This window comes from Tenrec ecaudatus, chromosome 7 (assembly GCF_050624435.1).
Source record: "Tenrec ecaudatus isolate mTenEca1 chromosome 7, mTenEca1.hap1, whole genome shotgun sequence".
In the NCBI taxonomy this organism is placed as follows: domain Eukaryota; kingdom Metazoa; phylum Chordata; class Mammalia; order Afrosoricida; family Tenrecidae; genus Tenrec; species Tenrec ecaudatus.
Window position 1 is genome coordinate 98319119 of NC_134536.1, and position 21771 is coordinate 98340889.

The window sequence follows — 21771 nt, forward strand, 5'->3', positions numbered from 1 at the left end:
ACTCATGATATCATAGACTGTTTTGAATCTTTTTATGGAATTATTCTTTATGAATTTCAGTGTACTCCCCCCCACCCCCCCGGTATTTGTCAATTTGACAAGGAGTCCTGATGGTGTAATGGTTCTGTGTTGGGCTGCAATCCAAATAGTAGGCAGCTCACAAGCACTAGCAACTCTGAAGGAGAAAGAGTAGACTTTCTACTCCCAAAACAGTTACTGTCTCAGAAACCTTTAGGAGGGTCACTGTTAGTCGGCAGCGATGTCAATGGCAGTGAGTTGTTTCGGTGGTTTAAAAGAAATAATTTTATTGGGGGCAGTTACAGCTTTTATTACATTCCATACATCATTGTATCAAGCACATTTATACATATGTTGCCATCATCATTTCCAAAACATTTTCTACTTGATCCCTTGGTATAAGCTCCTCATTTTTAAAAAAAACCAATTTATTAGGGGCTCATACAACTCTTATCACAGTCCATACATATACATACATCAATTGTATAAAGCGCATCTGTACCTTCTTTGCCCTAATCATTTTCTTTTTTTTTCTTCTCTTTTCTTTTTTTACATTTTATTAGGGACTCATACAACTCTTATCACAATCCATACATATACATACATCAATTGTATAAAGCACATCCATACATTCCAAGCTCCTCATTTTCTCCTCCCTCTCTGCCCTCCCATCCTCATGAATCCTTGATCAATTATATATTATTATTTTGTGTCTTATACTTCCATTGTCTCCCTTCACTCACATTTCTGTTATTGGTCCACTTGAGTATGGGGGTGGGGACTATATATCCAACCTTGTGATGGGTTCTCCTTCCTCCCCCCTCCCTGTGTTTTCTTTTTTTTAAAATGAACATTTTATAGATGTTTTCTTTGGCACTCTAGAGCCTGACATTATTAGATGACCATTTTCTTTAATATAAATGAACACATTTTTTTCTTGAAATTAAAGCATGTTCATTGTGTGAGTTCTCAGTTTGTGTAATTTATTTCATCTATCAGGTTTTACCCAGCCTAAAAGTATGCTCAGCTTCTTCCTCCCTCTGAGAGCCTCAAAGACTGCCAGTCCTGTCCTTTGTTCTGGTTTACAATTCAGGATCAGAAATTTGCAGGTTATAGTTCACAGCGTCAGGAAAACTATTTCTCAACCTTGCCCACAAGAACCTCTCTCTGCTCCTTGGCCTGTCAATTGAACAACCCCTTGGCCACTGCTCTACTCAGGCAATGCTAGAAAGCTCTTTTAGATTTCTCATAAATGCCCAAAGAGCACACCACTTCACCCTGAAGGTGCTCACCTCTAGCTGCTTGGGTCAGTAACTCCCTCATTTAGTGTCTGTGGGCGCCTCGCTCCCCAAGCCAGCTTCTCCAGAAGGGCACTCAGCTTTGCCCACTTAGGTGGGCCAGGAAGCTTCCCACTGCCTCCTGCTCTGACTTCTCTGTGGCTACTCCTCTGCACATGCCTTTGCTGCTTCTCTGGTGCCACCGCTTTCTGTCCTGGAGGTACACTGTGTAGAGAGCTCAGAATCCAAAGGATGTCCTCCAGTGCTAACTCCTCTCCTTTTACTTACCTATGAATATCTCTTATTCAAGTGGACTTTTTCACACAGCTAAAGACAGAATACAGAGAGCCAGTTCTCTGCTGCTGAGTCCTGGAATGGCCAAGCCCCAACATGTACTTTGGTGGAGGGGCAGAAAACATCTTTCATGTTAAGGCCAGGGGGGATTAGCCACTGACATTTTTATTTAGGTTCCTCAATGGGCTCGGGGTGTCATTGCTTACCTTTTGGATCTCAGAGTAACATCGATTGACTTTCCCTTTGTGTTTTTATACCAGGGCGATGGCTCTCAAGCAACCCATAGAGGCAGCTTGCTTTATTCTCTTTGGACTGAAAAATTGAACAGATACGAAATTCTGACAGTGAATTTAAAAAGGAGGTCTCCAAGGGCTCGGATAAGCATGTTGAGACAATGTGCTATTTCTGAGAATATTGTAATCACACCCAGACAATTCCCAGCTCTTCTTTCTTGATGTTAGTAAGACCGCCTTCAAGACTCCCACCTCCACCTTTCCTGGTTCTGAGAGGGCTTATTATATGCCCAGTAATACCACTGCCATCTCCACCCTCTAAGAATGAGGTAGAACTGCCCCTGCGACTCACTAACTCTCTCTCACTCACTCACTCACTCACTCACTCACTCACTCACTCACTCACTAACTCTCACTCACTCTCTGATTCACTCACTCACTCACTCTCACTCGCTCACTCACTCTCACTCACTCACTCTCACTCGCTCACTCACTCTCACACTCACTCTCTCACTCAGTCACTCACTCATTCACTCTCTCACCCACTAAAAAATAAATAAATAAATAAATAAATAGATAGATAAATAAATCTGTTTGAGAAAGAACTGCCCCTGCAGGTCTCCTAGACTGTAAGTCTTGATGGCAGTGTCATAGGGTGGGGGGTTTTGAACTACTGCCCTTGTGGCTACAGTTGTACAAAGGGTTGCTATGAGTTGGAAGCCACTCGATGGCGCCTAACAACACCACCAACAATAACAATATTGACCATAACAATACCATCAACAATAACAATATTGACCAATCCCATGCTCGCGTTCCCCGTTTTAACAATCGCAAATAACCCTGTTACCAATCATTCACAATGGATTTATATAATCCTGACCGCAGATTCTCCCCGCCCCTCTTCTCTTAGAAACATTGGTAAAAGAGTCCGTATGGTCCCCTCCAACTGTTTGGAGGGAGGGTGAAAGGCTGTGGCTAGGAGAGACGTGTTAAATGATCCACTGCACGGCACCTGGGACAGCAGAAATTCATGTGATTTCCTTCATTAGCGTATGAGGCCATATGCCCACAACACCTCAGAGACATGGCTCTATCTGAATGAATCGCAGGGCTGTTTCCCTCACTTTATTCCTTCTATTCTCACCTGTCATAGTTTTTCAAGGTCTAAAATAAAAACCCCACTGGAATTTTAATTGGAATTATTAAGTCTATGGGGAAAACTAAGAAGGTAAGGTTTCCTATTACAAATGGTATCCTTAGGAAATCAGTTTTTTATACATACCTGGCAGGGGAGATACCATGCTCATGAAGGTGGTTTTCCCAGGGCGAGGCTTCTCCATTGCACTCCGGATGTGCTGATCCTACGATTTCCCCAAACGTGGGAAACTCAACTGCATAATTTGTGGTAGTGGGGGACTGCGTTCCCACTCTCCCCGGAAAAAAAAAAAAGAAAGAAAAAAAAATCAGTTTTTTTGAGTCTTCTAAGAAAACAGCTAGACTCCTAAAATATCTTTCTCTTGTATTCCCCCAGTGGCAGCAGCTGTACAATTTTACTCCCAGACAGAACACTGCTTTTGACTGTCACTGGAGGTTTTATCCTGCACTCAGTCCGCAAGCTCTTTTACTTATTGCCGCTGTCACAGCATGCCATGCACACTGAAGTATATTTTATTACATATTACCTATATAATGAAATGTTGTATATACTTTGTTAACACACTGAAATAAATTTTATTTGCACCGATTTTCATATTCTTTAGATAATTTACATATACACAGAGACATATAGCTTCTCTCACACTATTCTAACTTTAATAATAATTTTAGTTAGCTAAACTTTTAGTGTTGAAATTTTTATAACTTCATATGTGTAGTATCCCAGGCTTACATTTCCTTTCTCTTTTTTTCAGTTTTATTGGCACTTAATCCACATATCATACAATTCAAAAGTTCATCAAATCAAGAAGAATTTCACCATGCTTACCACAATTTTAGAACTTTTTTTCATGGTTAAACCGCTTTTAAAATGAGTTGTAAAATCACAATCAGTTCTAGTGCTTCCTTCTCCCTCCCGCCTACATTGTTTGCTCCCCCCAATCCCCTCACTCTCCCTATCTCTCACCTCCCCACCCCCACATCTGCTATAAACCCTTGCAAGTTATTATCTCTATGCATCTACTTCTTCTGTGCTTCACAAACTATATTTCCTTTCTTTGAGTTAAAAATGTTTAGTTACTTTATTTAATGTTGCTGTTTTTTACAAACATATCCCAAATTTTTGCTGGAAGTAAAGATCTTCACACAATATATTCACAAGCCCTTTGCTGTCTAGTTTATTCTAACAAAGGTTCTATAGTACAGAGTCAAACCATCCCATAGTGTTTTTAAGGCTATAATATGTATATATTTTAAAACACTTTATTTTGTATTGGATGAAGGTTTATAAACTCCATCATCATTTTTACAGTCAACAGTTCATATACATTTTGTTTCCACTCACCCGTTGCAACCCTCTCAATGCCCATGGTTTACCCCTCTCCCAAGGAGAGGCTGGTGGTTTCAGACGTTGTGAGCAGCCCAGTGAGTAACCGCTGCACCTCCAGGGCTCCTTCAGACAAAGAGTTGCCCCTTAGGTCACCAAATAGGATATAGATCATTGTCTTGGTGAACTATGTTGTGTCCATTGATTGTGGTGCCCCCAAGACCCTGATCCCTACCCCCAGGCTCAGCAGTTTATTCCCTTGAGTTGTTTTGTTATGTTTTAGGATACAACAGAAACCCAAATCCCAAATATAATCTAGGAGAACATTTATTAAATCTTAAACAAGCCAATCTCACGGCATGGAGTGGATGCTGACTCTTAGTAACCCCTTTAGAACAGGGTAGACTTGCCCTTGTGGGTTTCTGAGACATTTACTATTTACAGGACAAGAAAGCCCCTTCTTTCTCCTGAGGAGAGGCTGGTGTTGTAAATTGCTAACCTCGCGTAGCCCAACATATAAGTAACCACTGTGCCACCAGGGTGCCTAAGCATTTGAATGGTGGAGCTAGAGAAGACTATTGAAAGCACCATGGACTGTGAAGAGGACACACCAGTCGTTCTTAGAAGTACAGTCAGAGTGCTCCTTAAAGGCAAGGATGGCGAGCTTTCATCTTCCTTACCTTGGACGTGTTGTCAGGAGAGAGCAGTCCCCGTAGAAGGACACCATATTGTGTAAAGTAAAGGGGCAGCAGAGAAGGCCTCCAGGAAGGCCCCCAGTGGCCGGAACAATGGTCTCCAATAAAACAATTGTGAGGATGGTGCAGGACCAGACAGTGTTTTGTTCTGTTGTGTGTAAGGTCCCTGTGGGTCAAAACCCACTACAGGTTGGGACCTAACAACAACAAATAACACAGACACATCATCTGAATGAAGGAGACTATAAGCACAAGGTCATCATGGTGTTCAAAGATTTGCTGAGTTACAGAGGTTTTGAAAAGGGCATGGGAGGGCGAAGGAAACTGACACAAAGTATGGCTGGTGGCAGATAAGTACATCAGAGTTATAGGTGAGACTACAGCAGCAGGGACAGGACCCTGATTGAGACCAAAGAGCGCTCAGAAGATTGGTCCAAGATCAGAGCATGACTGCTAACTGCAACTTCCAGTACAGTAATCGTCATCAAGGACACGCCCAGCAAATCCCAAATCAAAACTGTACTTTTCTGTGTTGACTGTAGAGAAGTGTAGGCAATCCACTTTCCCATGCACTCTGCCTGAAGGCAAGACTGTCCACATCTCTGGTCAATGATCAGAAGGAATTCAATAGAGGTATAATCCATGTGTAAGATCTGCAATTGGATTTGGGCTTTAATTATCATCCATAGTCTTCTGCAAACCAGGTGCTCAGATTTTAAACTCAAAGTTATGTCTAAGAAGTTTTCATAGCTTTGCCCACTGTGTGCTCCACCACATTTGTGTCCTATCTCTATATCTTCGTGGGTGTACTTTCACTCTCCCTTTCCCACCTGTTCACCCTGCAGTGTTCTAACGTGCAAAAAAGACTCCATCTCAAATATAATTTAAAGATAGCATTTATTAAGTCTTAAAAGGGACAAAGACAATACAAGGACACAGGCTCATCATCTGGATGAGGGAGGCCATTAACAAGAACTCAAATGGTGTCTGAGGATTCAAGTTGGGCCACTGCTTAAATAAGGCATGGCACAAAGGGAGCCATTAGAAATTAATGATTGGTGGCAGATTAATATATCAAGATTACAGATGGAACTATAGGAGTAGGCAAAGGACTAGGATTGGGACACACAGGCATGATGTTAGATAGAAGGGTTTACAAGATTGGTCCAGGACCTTCTGACCAAATAGGCAGGGTTAGACTGATAGGACTTGACTCATGACTATGAGACCCCAAGTACTGTCCCCAGTATAGTGGTCTCCCTCAAGAACACACCCAGGCAAGGCCCAAAGAGAAACTACCCCATCCTGGACTGCTAAAGAGGGGTGGAAGTAATAGACTTTCCAAGGTTCTCATTCTGAGGCAAAGGTTATTTACATCCTTGGTTAATGATCAGACAGAATTCAATGGGGGCTTACGTCTCTGCCGGGATGCTGCAAATGGATTGGGGGCTGTCACTTCCATCCGTAGCTTTTTGCACACTGGGTGCTCAGAATTTAAGCTCTACTACAGTGTCTATCCAAGCATCTACTCATAGATCACCGTATGGCAGGAGAGTATATATAGCAATATTTGACTCGGTTTCCATGCTACAATCCTTATAGAAGCCACATCTTTGTTTTTGAAGTGGCGAGTCTGTTTAAACTCAGGTAAATAGAAGAGCACTTAACCCCTGAGCCTCCAAAACTCCTCCCCCATATATGCAGAGCCTTTTAACTTCGTTAGTTCATAGTTCATGTTCTTCTTAGGGATAACCTACCGTGGAGATAGCCAGCTTCCTGTCCTAATCTTCATGAGTCGCTTTATTTATTTATTTAAAAATCACTTTATTGGAGGCTCATACAGCTCTTATCACAATCCATACATGCACCCATTGTGTCAAGCACATTTGTACATCTGTTGCCATCATCATTTTCAAAACATTTGCTTTCTACTTGAGCCCTTGATATCAGCTCCTCATTTTTCCATCCCTCCCCCCACCCTCTCTTCCTCCCTCATTAACTCTCGATAATTTATAAATTACTATTTTTTCATGTCTTACACTGACCAATGTCTCCCTTCACCCACTTTTCTATTTTCCATCCCCCTGGAAGGGGGTTATATGTAGATCATTGTGATCGGTTTCCTTTTTCTCCCCCTACCTTCCCTTTATCCCTCCTGATATTGTTATTCTCATTATTGGTCCTGAGGGGTTTATCTGTCCTGGCCTCCCTGTGTTTCCAGCTCTTATCTGTACCAATGTACATGCTCTGGTCTAGCCAGATTTCTAAGGTGAAATTGGGATCATGATAGATGATAGATGGGGAGGGTGTGGGGTGAAGCATTAAAGAACTAAAGGAAAGTTGTATGTTTCATCAGTGCTGTACCGCACCCTGACTGTCTCTTTCTTGACCCTTCAGTAAGTGGATGACTAATTGTCTACAGATGGGCTTTGGGTCCCCATTTTGCACTCCCCCTCATTCACATTGATATGAATTTTTGTTCTGGGTCTTTGATGCCTGATACCTGATCCCATTGATGCCTCATGATCGCACAGACTGGTGTGCTTCTTCCATGTGGGCTTTGTTGCTGCTCAGCTAGATGACTGCTTGTTTGTCCTTCAAGCCTTTAAGACTCCAGACGATATATATATTTTTTGATAGCTGGTCACTAGGTATTTTAGATCTTGCATTTAACCATAGATCTTGTTTTCACTTTATTAGGTAATCTTTTTTTCTCTCATAAAACCTACATCTCAAACACTCCCTCAATGCATGAATACTTTTTAAAAATTAAATTGGCACTCTATGATGCTCACCCTCCTGACACAACTGCTGAAGCCAAAGCGGGTGAACAAGTAAATGTGGTGAAGAAAGCTGATGGTGCCTGGCTATCAAAAGAGATAGTGTCTTGTTAGGGTCTCTTCCAGCGAGACCCTCACGCGGTGACCCGGAGGGGCAACGAACCTGGATGGAAGAAAGACACAGAGACATGGGGCAAGACAAGTGCTGATCAAGCCCGTTTCTTTTGCCAAAACTCTGGGTATATATTCAAAACAGAGAAGGAAGTGGGAGGCACATATTCCAATGAAGCACACTGTGTAACAACCAATCAACCACATGTTCCTAATAAGGTACAAAGGGTGCGCAACAGTACTCAAAGACGTCTGTGGTGACGTCCGCATGCAAATCAAGGCTTACCAGGTGAACTTATCACGATGTTCCTATTATGGTATATCTGCAGTTCAATAGGTGCTCAGTACTTTGACTAATGGCAACAAGGTCATTTATCGGAACTGCCCATGCTACAGTAGCTTGGAATGTGGGGGCGAAGTTGGGCAGGAAACAAAGCCTTGCTGTTAGAAAGCGGCCAAGTTTCTGCTACGTGTCTGAGGTCAGGGTCTTAATGGCTATCGGCTACCAACAATGTCTGGGGTCTTAAAGGCTTGAAGGTAAACAAGCGGGCATCTAGCTCAGAAGCAACAAAGCCCACATGGAAGAACACACCAGCCTGTGTGATCACGTGGTCCTGAAGGGATCAGTTATCAGGCATCAGAGAACAAAAAAATCATATCATTGACTGCACATCTCCATGATACAATCGCCGAAGACAAACAGGTGCATAAGCAAATGTGGTGAAGAAAGCTGATGGTGCCCGGCTATCAAAAGAGATAGTGTCTGGGGTCTTAAAGGCTTGAAGGTGAACAAGCAGCCATCTAGCTCAGAAGCAACAAAGCCCACATGGAAGAAGCACACCAGCCTGTGTGATCACGAGGTGCCAAAGGGACCAGGTATAAATCATCATGCAAAAAAAAGAAAGAATATATGTGTGTGTGTGTGTGTGTGTGTGTGTGTGTGTGTGTGTATATATATATATATATATATATATATATATATACCATAGTGAATGAAGGGGGAAGTGCAGAGTGGAGACCCAGGGCCCATTTGTCGGCCACTAGAGATCCCCTCACAGAGGGGTTTAGGAGAGGAGATGGGTCAGTCAGGGTGCGATGTAGCACCGATGAAGAACACAGCTCTCCCCCAGATCCTGGATGCTTCCTCCCCCCAACTACCATGATCCGAATTCTACCTTGCAGGGCTGGATAGGGCAGAGGTTGTACACTGGTGCATATGGGAGCTGGAGGCACAGGGAATCCAGGTGAACGATACCTTCAGGACTAGGGGTGTGAGGGGTGATGCTGGGAGAGTGGAGGGTGAGTGGGTTGGAAAGGGGGAACTGATTACAAGGATCCACATGTACCTCCTCCCTGGGAGATGGACGGCAGAGAAGGGGGGGAAGGGAGACTCCGGATAGGGCAAGATATGACAAAATAATGATGTATAAATTACCAAGGGCACATGAGGGAGGGGGGCGTGGGGAGGGAGGGGGAAAAAAAAGGACCTGATGCAAAAAAACAAAAAAAAAAAAGAGGACCTAAGTGGAGAGCAAATGCTTTGAGAATGATTAGGGCAAAGAATGTATGGATGTGCTTTATACAATTGATATATGTATAGGTATGGACTGTGATGAGAGTTGTATGAGCCCCTAATAAAATGTAAAAAAGAAAAGCCTGGGCTAGCATTAAAGATCTCTTCCTCTCTTTCTCCATGTGACCCATCGAGTGGGGCTGAGGTGAGCATGCTAAAAAAAAAAACCTACATCTTTTTCTTTGTTGATTGACTTTCTTGTCACAGTGGAATTCTTCCTCCAGTAGGTTCTGGGGAAAGTCTGCTCCATGTAGTGTCATGTGATCTCCACCACCTGGATCCACAGTCTTGTTCAGCCCTTGCCTCCATTGTACCAGAGTTGGTCTCCGTGAACAATAGTGGTGATAGCTCATTTCCGATACAGGTTAATAAACAATTGCAGCTTTTGTCTTGGGAAACTGCCCTCTATCTCTTGTCAGATGGTTTACTCTACAACAAGGAGGTGATGGTGGGTAGGTTACCCATTGGGCTGCGAACCACTGCTTTAGGGTATAAAAAAGACCCCCAGATCATATAGAATTTGAGAACAGTAAGCCTGAAAAGAGACTAAGACACAGACATCATCCAGATGAGAGAGGTCATTAACATGAGGCTAAAATGGCTTTGATGCATTTGATTGGTGATGCTGGAGAAGAATATTGAAAGTATCAGGGACTGCTAAAATGACAAACAGATTTGTCTTGGAAAAAGTATGGCCATAGTGCTCCTTAGAGGCCAGGATGGCAACACTTGTTTACATACTTTGAACATGTCAGGAAAGATCAGTCCCTCGAGAAGGACATCATGATTGATAAAGGAGAGGGCAGTCAAGGAGAAGAAGCATTCAAGGAGATGGAGTGATGCAGTGGCTGCAGCAATGGGCTCAAGAGTAGGAATACTTGTGAGGGTGGCACAGAACTGGATCTGGCAGTGTTTTATCGTGTTATGCATAAGGCCGCTGTGTGTGAGAACCAACTCACTGACACCTAACAACAAGAGCAAGCAAGTGTTCCAAGGTCTTTGATAGGCATGGATGGGCAAAAGAACCCATCTTGAAAATATGATTCCTAGCAGATCCATATGTCCAGTTACAGGTGGGAATACAGGAGCAGGAATAGACCATGATTGGGACACAGACATTTTGTTAGAAAGGCTTACAAGATTGGTACCTTTACACCAAGGCCATCAGGGTGAGATTTATCAGCATGACTCAGCATGACTCATGACTATGAGACTCCCAGTGCTACCACCAGTACAGTGATCTCCATCATAGGACACACCTAGGCAAGTCCTTAAGAGAAAGACAGACTACCCCTCCCTGGACTGCATGGAGATGGAGGCAGTCTACTCTCCAAGTCACCCAGGATGAGGGCAAGATTATCTACCTCCTGGATAGAGAACAGAAAGCATTCAATGGAGGCTTAATCTGTGTGGGAATCTGCATATGGATCTGGGGCTGTCACTATCACCATAGCTTTTGGCAACCAGGGTGTCAGAATGTAAGCTCTAATGCACCACATGGTCAAGTTTGAACCCACCAGCTGTTCTGAAGGAGGAAGATGTGGCTTTCTACTCCTGTGAACAGTAAGAGTCTTGGAAACCCACAGGGACAGTTCTGTCCTGTCCTATAGGGTTGCTGAGGGTTAGAATGTACTCAGTGGCGGTAAATATGGTTAAGTTATAAAGTGGCCCAAGTACCAAGAAACTAAGGTCTCCTGACAACAAACAGCCAGGCGCTGTGGCTTTTCAACGACTACATAAGACACTTGGACGTAGATTTCCAGTCCAAGTGGTGACAGCAGACAGCTAGGAGCCCTGGTGGCAGAGTGACTATGTGTTCGGCTGCTAATCACAGTGCCAGCACTTTGAAATTGGCTGCCCCGATGAGGGAGAAAGATAAAGTTATAGCCCCAGAAATGCACAGGGGCTGCCCTATTTTGTCCCCTGATGTCCTATGGCAGTGAAGAAAAGCAACCAAACAACTCCCTGCTATCAAGTCATGACCCCTGTGGGTTTCAGAGGCTGTAAGTATTGACAGGAACAGAAAACAAGGCTTTTCTCCCACGTACTGGTTTGATGGTTTCAAACTGCTGACCTTGAGGTTAGCAGCCTAAACACAAAGCTTTACTGCCTCCAGGGCTTGTTTGTTTTGCATAAGAGCTGACAGCTTGATTAGAATTTCAAAAGAGATTTTGAGTCAAAACCATCAAACTCAACTACTCTTGAATGACCAGAGTTACAGAAATTGAGAAATAGTAAACCTTTTGTACTGCAGCAATAAATAAAACAAAATATGAGAGGGAAGTAAGCTTATTCTACCCTAGAATTGTATACTCAGCCAAACAAAGATTTAAAAACACATTTTAAGACATTTAAGTTCTCAGCCCTCTACAGGGTTTCTGAGACAATATGCCCTCTTCCAAGTAGAGGTTGGTCGCTTTAGACCTGCAGCCGGATGTCTAACCCACAGTTCCACCAGGGTGCCATGTGAGTCTGTCTCATTTAGAAAGTTCTAGAATGTTTTTATTTTTTAATGTTTTATTGGACATGTTCTCTTCCCCTTCTCCGGAAGTCCTATTCATTGATTATGGAGTCTACTACACTAACCCTCTAATTTTCTTGACTTTTATTTCCTATTTTTCATCTCCTTGTCTTCTTTCTTCTGTGCCCCAGGAAATTTTAATTTTATAGTCCATGTTTCCTATTGAATTTTAAACTTCTCTTTCAAATAAGAGGAACTTTATTAGGTGGATCCAAATAAGGTAAAGTTCCCGGGATGTCTCAGTTGTCAAGTTTTGTGAACTGCACTCAAATTTGGGAATGTCTGTGCTCTGGGAAGACACTAGATAAGACCTCGGAATATTTCGTGATATCTCAGGGAAGATGCACAAACTTCAAGGAGCCCTGGAGGTGGTGGGGCTTCGTGTGGATTGCTTACGGAGAAAGATGGAGCTTTCTGCTCCATCACGATTTCCAGCCTGAGGCTCTTCTGTCCTATAGGGTTGCTGTGAGTTGGCATCTACCCGAGGCTAGTGAATTTATGCAGATTTTATGCTCTAACTAGATAATATTTTTCACAAGTCTAATTGTGACCCAAAGACTACTTTGGCCCATCTGTGGGCTTTTTCTGGTAGAAATCGTTAATCACTTGGCGAGAGACAACAGAAAGCTGTTGATTGAACCCACTCAGTGCTCGCTCCATGAAATAAAGATCACCAAGCTGCTTCTGTAAAGATTTGACCAAAGAATTTCTCTCTCTCTTTTTTTTCCCCACTTTTGGGAAACATCATGCATTTTAAGATTTGGGTCATAATTTTTTTCTATTGGAAATAACTTTTTCCGGGCATTGAATTGCATAACCATCTCAAATCATCACCAAATCATGACTGGCATTTGTGTGTGTGTGTAATTTATTGCCATTGAGTTGATTTGGGCTCCTAATGATTCCATGTGTTAAAGTATAACAGTCCTGGAAGAAAATCTTATGGGCCGTGTTTTAGGGTACAAAAGATACCCCATTTTGAATGAATATAACTTAAAGAGAACATTTTTTAAATCTGAAAAGAGAAAAAGACAGACGCATCATCCGGATGAGGGAAACCAGTAACACAAGGTTGAAATGATGACAGAGGGCTCACAATTGAGCCGGAAACAAATAGGGGAGGAGGAGAGGGCGGATAGTGAGGAAACTGTCACAAAGCATGATTGTTGGCAGATCAAAACATCAGTCACAAAAGGGAATACAGAGGCAGGGATGGGCCTATGATCGGAACATGCTCATTGTTATAAGATAGGCTTGCAAGATTGGTTCAGACCTTCCGAGCAAAGCAGTCAGGGCCACACCGATAGGGCGCAACTCCCTGTGCTGTCTGTGCTGTCCCCAGTATGACAACATCATCAAGGACTTGCCTAGACAAGCCCCTAAGAAAGAAGTGGACTGGCTGGAGAAGGATAGAGGCAATCCATTTCCCAAGGCACTCTCTCTGAGGGCAAAGTCATCCACATCTGTGGCTAATAAAGCATTCAAGGTGGAATCCCTGCAAATGGAATTGGGGCTGCCACTGCTATCCATAGCGACTTGCAAACCCGGGCGCTCAGAATTTAAGCTGTAATACAGTCAACATTGAATCGGTTACTAACAACAACAATAGAGAATGGTGGTGAAGCCAGTTAAGTCCTGGGGCTCCAATGGGCTTACTATGTTTTAGGGTATATAGGAGACCCCAATCTAAAATATAATTTAAGGAGAACATTTATTGTCTTAAAAGGGACAAAGACACAGACCCGCCATCTGGATGAGGGATGCTATTAGCACAAGGTCAAAATGGCACCCGAGGATTTACAATTGGGTTGTTGTTGTTATTGTTGTTAGGAGCCATCACCCTATGCACAACAGAACCTACCACTGCCCAGTCCTGTGCCGTCCTCACTGTTCTCCTCTGCCTGAGCCCATTGTGTCAGTCCATTTCCTTGAGGGCCTTCCTCTTTTCCTCTGGAACAAAGGGAACTGTCACAAATTCATGATTGGTGGGAGATCAATACATCCTATTACAAGTAGGACTGAAAAAGTGGGAATAGGACCATGATTGAGACACATACATTGTTATATAGAAGGGCTTACAAGATAGGCCCAGGACCTTCTGACCAAGGCAGTCAGGGCAGACTGATAGGACATGACTTATGACAAGGGCCACCCAGTACTGTTCCCAGTATAGTGACCGCCATCATAGACAGGAGCAGGCAAGCTCCTAAGAGAGACATTGCCCTTCCTGGGCTGGCTAGAAAGGAATGGAGGTAATCACTTTTTTAGTCATTCTTCCTAAGGCCAAGATTTTTTGCATTCTTGAATAATAATCAAAAGGAATTCACACTGGAGATAGTGTGGGAATTGCACCCAATCTGACCCAATCACACCAAAGAAAACACTAAGGGCGTGCAACAAAACAGCAAAGGGAGCTGAGCAAGGAAGTCCCGAGGGGGTACTAAAAATAGAGTTTGGGGCCAGGGCATGACTGGAAAATACTCCTAAAAGTCAAGAAACAGACATTGAACTATTTACAAGCTTTTCTTTTGTTGTCATTTTTTGTTGTTGTTTTGTTGCTTTGTTGTGCTCTGTCTTATTTTTGTGCATACTATTATCTCTGCAGGTCTATCTAGATAAGATAGGCTGGGTAAACAATTCCGAGGAGAAAACAACTGGACCGACTTTTTCGGGGTGGGGGTGGAGGGACATGGGAGAGGGGGATGTGGGGGAAAGGAAGTAGTGTTAGCAAACCCAGGGACAAGGGAACAAGTGATCAGTGGTGAGGAGGGTGTAAGAGGCCTGGTAGGGATTGATCTAGGGCAATGTAACCTAGAGGAATTACTGAAACCAAAATGAAGGCAGAGCATGATAGTGGGACAAAAGGAAAGTAAAGGAAATAGAGGAAAGAACTAGGGGCAAAGGGCATTTAGAGCAGTCTAAATTAAGGCATGTGCATATATAAATATATTTACATATGATGGGGAAATAGATCTATGTGCATATATTTATAGGTTTAGTATTAAGGTAGCAGATGGACATTGGGTCTCCACTCATGCACTCCCTCAATGCAAGAACACTTTGTTCTATTAAATTGTCATTCCATGATGATCACCTTCTGGACAAGATCACTAAAGACAAATGTGTGCATGAGTAAACAGGGTGAAGGAAGCTGATGGTGCCCAGCTGTCAAAAGGTATAGCCTATGGGGTCTTAAAGGCTTGCAAGTAAACAAGCGGCCATCTAGCTCAGAAGCAACAAAAACCATATGGAAGAAGCACACCAGCCTGTATGATAACGAGGTGTCAGAGTGATCAGGTATCAGGCATCAAAGAACAAAAAATCATATCATTGTAAATGAGGGGGAGTGCAGAGTGGAGACCCAAAGCCCATCTGTACGAGACTGAAAGCCCATCTGTAGGCAACTGGACATCCCATTACAGAAGAGTCCCAGGGAGGAGATAAGCCAGTCAGGGTGCAATGTAGCAACGATGAAACATATAACTTTCCTCTAGTTCTTATTTTTTTTAAACATTTTAATTAGGGACTCATACGACTCTTATCACAATCCATACATACATCAATTGTATAAAGCACATCTGTACATTCTTTGCCCTCATCATTTTCAAAGCATTTGCTCTCCACTTAAGCTCTTTGCATCAAGTCCTCTTTTTTCCCCTCCCTCCCCGTTCCCTCCTCCCTCATGTGCCCTCTATAATTTATAAATTATTTTGTCATATCTTGTCCTGTCCGACGTCCTCCCATCACCCACTTTTCTGTTGTCCGTCCCCCAGGGAGGCGGTCACATGTAGATCCTTGTAATCAGTTCCCTCTTTCCAACCCACTCACCCTCTACCCTCCCAGTAACGCCCCTCACACCCCTGGTCCTGAAGGTATCATCCGCCCTGGATTCCCTGTGCCTCCAGCTTCTATCTGCACCAGTGTACATCCTCTGCTCTATCCAGACTTGCAATGTAGAATTCGGATCATGGTAGTTGGGGGAGAGGAAGCATTTAGGAGCTGGAGGAAAGCTGAATTCTTCATCGGTGCTACCTCGCACCCTGACCGACGCATCTCCTCCCCTAGACCCCTCTGCGAGGTCCTCTAGTTCTTAAATGCTTCCTCCACATCCCTCCCCCACTCTCTTGATCCTAATTCTACTTTACAAATTGGCTAGACCAAAGGATGTACACTGGTACTCATAAGAGCTGGAAACACAGGGAATCCAGGACAGATGATCCCTTCAGGACCAGTGGCAAGAGTGGCGATACCAGGAAGGTGCAGGGAAGGTGGGGAGCAAGAAGGAATGTCTGCCTTCACCCACTCTTCTGTTGTCTGTCCCCCAGGGAGGATGTTATATGTAGATCCTTGTAATTGGTTCCCCCTTTCCAACCCACCCTCCCTCCACCCTCCCAATATCGCCACTCAAAGCACTGGTTCTGAACGGCTCATCTGCCCTGGATTCCCTGTGTTTCCAGTTCCTATCTGTACCAGTGTACATCCTCTGCTCTAGCCAGACTTGCAAGGTAGAATTGGGATCATGATAGTGGGGGGTGGGGTGGGGAGAAAGCATTTAGGAATTAGAGGAAAGTTGTGTTTTTCATCGTTGCTACAACACACCCTGACTGGCTTGTCTCCTCCCTGAGGTCCTTCTGTAAGGGGATACCCAGTGGCCTCTTTGGGTCTCCACTCTGCACTCCCCCCCACCCCCCACCCATTCACTATGGTAAGATTTTTTGTTCTGATGAGCCTGATTACTTGATCCCTTCAACACCTCGTGATCACACAGGCTGGTGTGCTTCTTCTATGTGGGCTTTGTTGTTTCTGAGCTAGATGGCCGCTTGTTTACCTTCAAGCATTTCAGACCTCAGACACTATATCTTTTGATAGCTGGGCACCATCAGCTTTCTTCACCACATTTGCATATTCATCCACTTTGTCTTCTTATTCACCGGGTTGTGTCGGGAAGGTGAGCATCATAGAATGCAAATTTAATTGAAGAAAGTGTTCTTGCATTGATGGAGTACTTGAGTGGAGGCCCAATGTCCATCTGCTACCTTAATACTAAACCTATAAATATGTGCATATACATCCATTTCCCCATCCTCATATATAAATATATTTGCATATATACATGTCTTTATCTAGGCCTCTAAATATGCCCTTTGCCTCCCAGCTCTTTCCTCTATTTCCCTTGACTTTCCTTCTGTCCCACCATTATGCTCAGTCCCTACCAGGGTTTCAGCAATTCCCCTTGGTTACATTACCCTTGACCAATCCCTACCAGCCCTTCCACACCATCTTCACCACTGATTTGGATCACCTGTTGTTCCCTTGTCCCTGGGTTTTTTAACACCACCACCTTTCCCCTCACCTCCCTTTCTCCCATGTCCCCCCGGAACTGTCAGTCCCTGCGGAGATAATAACATGCACAAAAACAAGACAGAGCAAAACCAAGCAATAATATACAACAAAACAACAGCAACAATACACCACTGATAAACAAACAAAAAAAACACAACAAGAAATAAAAGCTTGTAGCTAGTTTAAGGATTGTTTGTTGGCCTTTAAGAGTGTTTTCTAGTCCAGTCTGTTGGGGCACCACGCCCTGGCCCCAAAGTCCACCTTCAGCATTCCCTGGGAACCTCGCTGCTCTGTTCCCTTGCTGTTCTGTTGCGCTCCCTTAGTGTTTCACCTCGGTGTGGCAGGATCAAATCTTCTGCAATTCCCACACTGTGTCTCCAGTGTTGTCCCCTGTAGGACTATGGGTCAGTGAGTGGCGTCAGGTCTCATAGTGGGCCATGTGGTCCTCTCTGTGGACTGACTGCTCTAATTGGGAACATTGTCCTCAAGGCCTGGTGGGCCAGGATGTGCTCCACTCTCTCCTCCTCCCCCTTCTGCTCCCATGTGCTCTGATCAGATATGTCCCTCTTCCAGAGCTGCAGACTCAATGCCGTCCTTTGAAATAAATTCTTCTGGTGGGGGAAACATATGTTTTATCGTTGCTACATTGCACCCTGACTGGCTTGTCTCCTCTTCTTGACACTTCTGTAAGGTTATGTCCAATTGCCTACAGATGGGCTTTGGGTCTCCACTCCGCCTTCCCCACCTCATTCACAATGATATGATTTTTTTGTTCTCATGATGTCTTTGACACCCTGAGGGAAAGGGAAGTTTCAGGTAGTATCGTCTCAGTACACGCTCTCCCTGAGAATCCTACCAGGCAACATAGCAGGAGGCTGCACATGCAGGAGAGATCCCACCCCACCAACCTAAAAAGAGATCCCTACCCTCAATATCCTGTGCTATTTATCCCCTCCTGTTCCCACTTGCAGGGGGTGGGGAATGCGTGGTTGGAAATATCGGCCTATCTTAGTGGCTGAGTTCAGGCGCATGTGTAATGTAATGTTGCTGGTCTGTAGCGTCGTGCCAAACCTTACCCTGTGTCTCGGTGACCTTGGTATGAGCATCCTCAGCTTTGGATTGTCCCCATAGGTGTCTAAGGTGTGCTGATTTCTTTCCAACCCCTTTCTGGTGGCAGGGCCAGCTACTTTTTGTTTAGAGTAGGCATCCTCTGGACTCAACCCCCTTCATCCCTAATCTTTCTATCTTTTAATTAATTGCATCTGTTAGGACTGCGTTGTTTTGTCCTACAAGTCCCTCGGGAAGTCATACTTCTTTCTGTGCTTCAATTTAGATAACTTCTACTGCTCTCTACCTGTTTTCAAGTTTACTGATCTTTTCTGTAACGTTGAATCTTCTGTTAAACATACTCCCATCATTTTTCATTTCATAGACTGTATTTTTCTTTTCTACAATGTGTTCTTCCCCAAATTTCAAGTTTTCTACTGAGATTTTCCCATATGTTCACGCATGAGATGCATCTGTTCCTTGAAATATATACACACATTTAAAATAATTGCTTTAAAATCCTAACTTGCAAATTCCAACAGTTTGGTTTCATTTCTGGGTCTATTTTTGGTTAACTGTTCTCTCACCCACACACCTTATTTATCTTTCTGCTTCTTGCCATAACTAAGAGTTTTAAATTTTGTGGTGGCCATTGTGATTCCTACATTATTTTGAGTCTATATTTTGTTATTTCCTTTCAGTAGGGTTGTTTTGTTCTTGCCAAAGTTTATTTATTTACTCAACAACCCTAATTCTTTAAGACTTATTTTAAATTGTGTTTAGAATGGGTCTCTCAACCAAATCAAACTCACTGCCATCTTCAAATGGGTGCTGTCTCCAAACGACCCTATAGGATAAAATGGAACGGCCCTGGGTTTCTAAGACTGTAACTCTTTTTTTTTTTTTAACAATTTATTGGGGCTCACACAACTCTTATCACAGTCCATACATATACATACATCAATTGTACAAAGCACATCTGTACAGTCTTTGCCCTAATCATTTTTTTCTCCTCTTTTCTTTTTTTACATTTTATTAGGGACTCATACAACTCTTATCACAATCCATACATATACATACATCAATTGTATAAAGCACATCCATACATTCCCTGCTCCAATCATTCTCAAGGCATTTGCTCTCCACTTAAGCCCCTCGCATCAGGTCCTCTTTTTTTTTACCCCCTGACTGTAACTCTTTATGGGAGTAGAGACCCCCGTTTTTCTCAATTTAATCGCTATGTTGTTCAATGGCATTTATCCACTCTGGCAAATAGTAACTTCAACATCTCTGCAGCCACACAACCTCCAAAGTCTCCATTCATCTCGCACATCTCCAGTAGCTCATCTCTGCCAGGCCTCCAGTTGTCTCATGCTGCATTAGGATTTGACTCAATCTCAGATCCACGATACAGACAGACACCTGGAACTCATTCTCTACACAACTCTGCAGCATGCCTCCTCACAAAACTACTTCATATATGTATTTTTTCCAGTTTCTGGGAAAGAGCATCACACTTGGTAAAGGAGATGGTCTGTGAAAAGGAAGACCGTTAATGAGGTGGATTGGCACCGTGGTTGCAACCGTGGGTCACCACAACATGAGGAACTGTATGAAAGGGTCATGACATCAGGAAGGTGGAGAACCACTTAACTAGATAGAATCTAACTCCGCCCCCCCCACAGTTTAATAGGTTGCTTTTGTGTTTTTTTTTTGTTATTTGTTTTAACGCCAAGAGGTTAATCCAGGAACAGTTACTGTCATGAGCAAAAGAGGAGGTTGCTCTTATATATTTTTTTGCTCTTATATTTTTAATTCCTAAGACTTAAAAAGGAAAAACTGAAATGTTTTAGTCCACTTTCTGTATTCTTGCTGTTATCCCATATTCTTTTTGTTTGTTTTCATTTGTCTTTATGTTAGAGATTTTTCCTTCAATAGCTGTTGGCTCTTAAACATCTCATATTAAACAGTAGAATAATGTGGGGATGACTTGAAGTTCTGGGGGTGTACGGAGAACTAGAGAATGATGAACTGTATCATAAGGTCATCTGGCAGGGCCTGATGTTAGGATTCTTAAGTGATTTCCCTTGGGCTAGAGGAAATCCTCTATTCTGGGGAGCAGAGGTCAGAAATGGTCATGTGACCACCTATTCTCAATCTTAGGATCCTGATTTCAAAATCTTTCTGTTTCAGCTTCTTTTTAAAAAAAATCATTTTATTGGGGGCTCGTACAACTCTTATCACAATCCATACATCCATCTATTGTATCAAACAAATTTGTACATTTGTTGCCATCATTCTCAAAACATTTTCTTTTACTTGAACCCTTGGTATCAGTGCCTCATTTTCCCCCCTCCTCACCCCCACCCTCCTTCCTTCTTGAACCTTTGAAAATGTATAAATTATTATTATTTAGTCATATCTTACACTGTCCTATGTCTCCCTTCACCAACTTTTCTGTTGTCCATCCCCCTGGGGTGAGGGGCAGTTACATGTAGATCAGTGTGATCTGTTCCCCCTTTCTCCCCCCACCTTCCTCTTACCCTCCTGGTCTGTTTCAGTTTCTTCAGAGAGTGAATATTTAGTTGTCTGCCAACGTGTGTTTGTGTGTGATCCATCTGTACCAATCTGACTTTCAAAAATACTTGATGCCTGAATATTCTGTTTATTTTTAAAATTCTAGAGCCTGTTTCTGGACTTATCTTCAATTGGCTTAGATTTTAGAATTCTCTGGTTTATTAAGTCAATTACCACTCACCTATCTGTTTTCTGACTACCAAAATATTGTTGCTATGATCTTTTTTCACATTCTCTTTCTGTTTGTGGTTAAAAAAATATTCACTAAGATTTTAGGGGAATTCAGGAAGGAGAAGCAGTAAACTGCATATTTTCAATCTGCTGTTTAACTCAGTGCCTGTGTCCAAGATTTTAACTTTACAAAAGTCACAGAATTAGAACTCAATGTTTCCGTAGCAACCTCAACTTAACCGTTCATTTATTTGCATTATGATCAGGTCTTTAATTTTTTATGATTTTTTTTTTTACTTTACCACTGAGCAATGATTTTGCTACTCAATCAAATATAATACAGATATCTTAGCTTTGTGTTAATATTTTAAGAATAGGGGAAAATATTCTTCATACCCAAAACAAACAAAATGAAGGTAGGTAAACTATCAACAGAAAGCTCATATTTGTGCAACTTATTTCATTCCAATAAGGGGATATTTAAAAAAAATACTCTGTGCAGTGACTATGTTATTTTTATAATGAATATGTTTTGACTAGAAATTAATATTTCATACAGACCAATACCAAACAAACCAAACTCATTACCACTGAATCAATCCCAACTCATACGGACCCCATAGGACAGAGTAGAACTGCCACCTAT

General features: G+C 42.8%; 1 non-coding gene across 1 annotated transcript; it reads left to right on the forward strand.

The window, feature by feature from the left end:
* Window positions 1–3099: 3099 nt before the first annotated feature.
* LOC142453840 (U1 spliceosomal RNA) lies at window positions 3100–3262 on the forward strand. Its single transcript, XR_012785424.1, has one exon. It is a non-coding gene; the product is annotated as a U1 spliceosomal RNA (small nuclear RNA).
* Window positions 3263–21771: the final 18509 nt, after the last annotated feature.